Raw genomic sequence first — 6,077 nt, 5'->3', positions numbered from 1 at the left:
TAGTGGATTGAGCGTTGGACTGGGATGCAGAGGACCCAGGTTCGAGACCCTGAGGTCGCCGGCTTGAGCGTGGGCTCATCTGGTTTGAGCAAAAGCCCACCAGTTTGAACCCAAGATCACTGGCTCCAGCAAGGGGTTACTTGGTCTGCTGAAGGCCCATGGTCAAGGCTCATATGAGAAAGCAATCAATGAACAACTAAGGTGTTGCAACGCGCAATGAAAAACTAATGATTGATGCTTCTCATCTCTCTCCATTCCTGTCTGTCTGTCCCTGTCTATCCCTCTCTCTGACTCACTCTCTGTCTCTGTAAAAAATAAATAAAATAAAATAAATGCATACATTAGATGTAGTGGAATAATCCATTGCATGACCTTGGATGGGAACACAGCCAACAAGAAAAGAATATTTTGCCAAGAGAATTGTTTTGTGATTTGAAGGCGGGTCACTGAAACAAGTCTATGTGACTGAAAGCGGTTGCTGGACTCTCTTCCAGTAAAACATTCTCATAAGATTTTTACTGCTCCCTTCAAGGCTCTTCCTTGAGATGAAAGAAGGGAATGTTGTAGGAACCATAGGAGCAATAGCAGTTAATGCCTTTTGATATTGTATTGTTATTAAGCTATCATGCAGATGTATTCTATGTATTCTTAATTAAAGGTTATGCTTGATTCTATGCCAATTTCTAAGTAAACAAGCTTTTTGAAATCTTGTGAATAAAATTAGGACACAGTGTGAACTCGGCACCATTTGCCTGAGCGAGCAGTGGTCCTTTGCTAGTTCACGAATATTTTGTCTGCTGATCTCTCTCTCTGTGCCCCTGACTCACAACAACATTTGGCACCTACTGTGGGGCCTTAAGAAGAGATTAGAAACAGGCAAAACCAGAAGGGTAAGTTGGACACGCTGTGTACGTGAAACTTTTGGGAATAACTAGCAAAGTCATGGGGAATTTCCATTCATTATTAGATGACTATGTACAGGTTTTTAAATCCCTTTTAAAGGGATCTGGAATTCAGATAAAAGACAAGGTTTTATTACATCTTCTAAATGCTATTCAGAAACATTGTTATTGGTATACTCCTGAACATCGTAATCAATTGAATTTGAATGTTTGGCAACAAGTAGGGAAATCTTGACGCTGTGTTCATCAGCATGGAGATCCGCTTGATGCTGAAATGTGGGCTACTTATAATCTTATTGCTACAGCCCTTGGCCCTTTGCAATCAGATGGAGATTCTGTCAAAGACTTGAGTGAGGTTATTTATAATGAGCCTGAAGGACTTGATTCAGCACAGAATGAACAGAATGATGATTTGGACAATACTGTCTCTGCTTCTGAAGTTACTGGTAATGTTAATGAAATTCAGCCATCCACAGGCTTTCATTCCTCTTTCTTAAAAAATGGGATCCCCTGTGGATGATGTTGCCTGTCTAAAACATTTATTAGATAAATTACAATTTATTTAATAAATAAATAAATTGGAACAACAGGAAAATGGAAATCAGTGTACTGCTTATTCTGTTCAAAAGCAAACTACATATCAGCCTACGGATCCTCCAATTCAAGGTCAAGAATTAATTGATACTGGCAGGGGAAGGATTTTTCAAATCCCTGAAATCTCTGAAATGCAACAGGTGCTTATGCATCATGATGATTTAGAATCTAATTCTAGTAATTTTTCTGCATCTATTTTTCCTATTATTCGACAGCCTTTCCCTCCTAATGCGCAACATCCTGGGGGAGGGTATAATGCTCAATTCGGCCAAATTGAATTTACTTTCTTAAAGCTAGTCAGACAATCTGTTGCTACGTATGAACCTCAGTCCCCACATGTTCAAGGCCTTATCTCTTCCTACTGATTTAATTATCATTTAATGATTCTTTTGGATTGGGATTTACTTGCTAGTACGGTTTTGGAACCGGGACAATATTTACAATTCAAATCTTGGTGGAGAGAAGAGGCTTTTCAAATATCTCGCATAGACTCCAGAAATAATCCCCCAGGAGCTACTTTTGAAATGCTCATCAGCTGCCTGACCAGGCAGTGGTGCAGTGGATAGAGCATCGGACTGGGATGTGGAAGACCCAGGTTTGAGACCCCAAGGTCACCAGCTTGAGCGCGGGCTCATCTGGTTTGAGCAAAAGCTCACCAGTTTGGACCCAAAGTCACTGGCTCAAGCAAGGGGTTACTTGGTCTGCTGAAGGCCCGCGGTCAAGGAACATATGAGAAAGCAATCAATGAACAACGAAGGTGTCGCAACAAAAAACTAATGATTGATGCTTCTCATCTCTCTCTGTTCCTGTCTGTCTGTCCCTATCTATCCCTCTCTCTGACTCTCTCTCTGTCTCTGTAAAAAAAAAAAAAAAAAAAAAGAAAGAAAGAAATGCTCATCGGTGCTGTGCTTATGCAGCTGTGGGACAACAAACTGGTTATACTGATGCTGTTATAGCTCAGATTAGATCTGCTTGCCTCAAAACCTGGATACAAATCACTGGAGTTGGAGACAAGGAAGAAAAGCTTGCAGCTTTACATCAGTTGGTACAAATTCAATTAGAATTAGGACATATAGAAGAATCATGAAGTCCTTAAAATTTTCTAGTCTTTGTAAGAATAAAATAAATAAATAAATACTGATTTTCTTTGGTATTTTAGCTACAATCCTCTGAGTTATCATTTTGTTTCTTTCTTATTCTTTGCCTGGAAACTGAGGCGGAGGACGTGTGTTGGATCTGACTATAGGAGATATCCCAGCAGCTGCCAAGAGAATTTTCTTGGGGAAATTTTGTTTAGTCTCATCCATTGTCAGTCTCTCTGTCAGAAAATGCCCTGATTAAAATCAGACAGGCATCTTTCTAGTCTGACTGTGCTCTGAAATCCGGGGTTTCTCTTTGGTTTGTCTGGTCTGGTTTGTCTGATTCTAATTTCTGTTTAGTTTTTGTTTGATGTTGTCTAAAATGTGATTTTTAAGGCCTGAATTAAGTGTTTACATGCAAAAATTAAAAATGCCAGCTTTTATATTGAAAAAAAAAGTTTCATCCGTATATTTTTTGCTTTAAAATTAGAAATTATAAAGAGCACTTATTTAAATTCAAATTGAATAGAATATGGATCCTTAATACTTGCTAATTTGGTTAATACATTGTAAGGTGTATTCAAAGTTTGAAATCAAATAAGATTCAAGTATTGGAATTAATTAAAGTTATATGTTATACTTGTGTTTCTGTGTTAAAATTGTCTTGTTTGTGTGTAAAAATATGCTCAAATCTGTAAAACTAGGGAATTAAGTAAAATTAAGTCATTTTAAGAATTTATCTCAAGTTGCTTCAGGCAGTTGGCTGCTTGTAAGGCCACATCCTGATAAAGGAGGCACTGAGGAAAGTGGGAATTTAGTTCCTCTGATGCCCTATAATACACTTAACAATACAAAAGACTTTTAGATATAGAAGCTGATGCATCTGTTATTACTAAGCAACATTAGTTTTCTTTTTAGCCCACTTAGGCAGTAGTCACTAAGCTGCATGGCTTAGGAAAAGTCCCTAACAAATCTCTAAGATTTCTTTTACAATAGGAAAATAACAAGAGTCATTTGGCCTCTGATAAAGAAAAACATTTATCTTATAAATAATTAAAAGAGCAACTTTTTAAATTACAGTCTAAACTTTCTGACAAGGAGTTTTTTATACTCACCATGACCAAATTTCTGTCAAAGCTCTTAAAGAGTTAAAAACGGTTTGCTCCCAGTATAGAACTAACTGTCCTTATATACAGGAACTGCTATCCTCCTTCATGGACTCTGAATGTTTTATCTCAAAAAATTTAGAAATATTAGCTCAGACTGTTCTTTCAAAAGTGAAAGAGTTACAATTAATGACTTAGTAGGAGAATCAGGCTTGTATTCAAGCTAATCGGAATGCTAATGCTAACCCTCTTATTAATATTACACAAGATGAACTTTTTAGATGGACCAGTTTGCTAATTTACAACAGCAATGTAGGCAAAATGTAGGGGTGAGGATTTGCTCTTATCTCCACAGATACAGAAGACCAGTAGATACCTTATGAGAAGATTGAAGCCTCAGCATGAGTCAGAAATAGAAAAAAGGGAGATTTGACGAGTAAATAAACTTACCCAGGAGAAAAAATGTTTTAATTAAGACTAAAACTTCAAAAACATCTTTGACTCTGCTTCTAACAATGCTAGCTGTTATGTCTATAACAATAAGCAGAACTAACTATTCTTACTAAGTTTTTATTACTTCTACAAGCAATGTCGAATAGCCCAACACTGTATCAACATTATGTAAATCAACCTTTAGAAAAAATTCATCAGAGCCTGACCTGTGGTGGCTCAGTGGACAAAGCATCGACCTGGAAATGCTGAGGTCGCCAGTTCAAAACCCTGGGCTTGCCTGGTCAAGGCACATATGGGAGTTGATGCTTCCAGCTCCTCCCCCCCTTCTCTCTCTCTGTCTCTCCCTCTCCTCTCTAAAATGAATAAATAAAAAAAAATTTAAAAAAGATTAAAAAATTCATCAGAAATATCCTCAATCTTTAATAATCCATTATATAGATGATATATTAATAGCTTGTGAAAATAATGCTGAACTTTCAGTCATCCTTAAAGATGCTTCTGAGGCCTGACCTGTGGTGGCGGAGTGGATGGAGCGTCAACCTGGAAATGCTGGGGTCACCGGTTCGAAACTCTGGGCTTGCCTGGTCAAGGCACATATGGGAGTTGATGCTTCCAGCTCCTCCCCCCCCTTCTCTCTCTCTGTCTCTCCCTCTCCTCTCTAAAATGAAAAAAAAAAAAAGATGCTTCTGAAATCTTAAATCAGTATAGTTTAATTATAGCTAAAGACAAAATTCAAACATCCTGTCCTATTAACATTGTTACTGATTCATAATATATATTGTAGAACATATATATTCTATAAGTTAAACTTATAGAAACTGTTTATATTTCAAATGATAGTTCTAGATTGCACAAATTGTTTCAAGAGTTACAACTTTCATTGTGAAAACGAAATTTGCTTGTCTATATAACTCACAGCTTTACCAGGACCTATGTCTACTACAAATAATAAAGTTAATCAATTACTCATTAGATCAATAAAAATAGCTACTAAATTTCATACAGAGACTCATACAAATAGAAAAGGTTTAATGCAAATATTTTAAATGACCAGGCAAGAAGCTCAGAATATTGTTAGAAACTGTCCTCAATATAGTATTATAAATGCTCCTCCATTACCGAGAAGAATGAATCCTAGAGGACAACACAGTAATAACCTGTAGCAAATAGATATTACTCATATTTCTTCTTTTAGAAAACTATCTTATGTACAGTTTTACTGATATTTAGTCTTCCTTTCAATAGCCTACACCTTTGCCTAGAGAAAAGGCTGATTGTGTTATTCAACATCTTATTGAAGCTTTTAATGTTATAGGCATTCCTAAAGCAATTAAAACTGACAATAGTCCTGCCTATACATCTACTAAATTTGAACAATTCTTAGCATTTTAGACTATTATTTATTTATTTATTTATTCATTTTGAGAGAGAGAGAGAGAGAGAGAGAGAGAGAGAGAGAGAGGAAGAGAGCAAAAGAAAGAGGAAGAGCTTGGAAGCATCAACTCCCACATGTGTCCCTACCAGGCAAACCCAGGGTTTCAAACCAGCGACCTTAGCAAGCGAGGTCGAGGCTTTTATCCACTGCGCCACCACAGGCCAGACTTTTTTTTTCTTTTTTCTTTTATTTATTAATTTTTAGAGAGAAAGAGAGAGAGAGTGTGTGAAAGAAAGGGGAAAGCATTTTAGAATATTAAACATACTACTAGAATTCCATATAATTCACAAGGACAAGCGATTATTGGACGCAGTAATTGCACTCTAAAAAATATGTTACTTAAACAAAAAGGAGAGAGAAGGAAGATTATCCCCTAGACTTATGTTACACAAAGCTTTATTTACTTTAAATTTCTTAAATACAGGAGAAGATAATTTGCTGCAGACAGACATTGGACAAAAAATAACAGTTCTAAGACTAATCAACCTGTGCATTATAAAAATGAGTT

Source organism: Saccopteryx leptura, chromosome 1 (assembly GCF_036850995.1).
Source record: "Saccopteryx leptura isolate mSacLep1 chromosome 1, mSacLep1_pri_phased_curated, whole genome shotgun sequence".
Taxonomy (NCBI): Eukaryota; Metazoa; Chordata; class Mammalia; order Chiroptera; family Emballonuridae; genus Saccopteryx; species Saccopteryx leptura.
Note: the sequence above shows the minus strand (reverse complement) of the source record.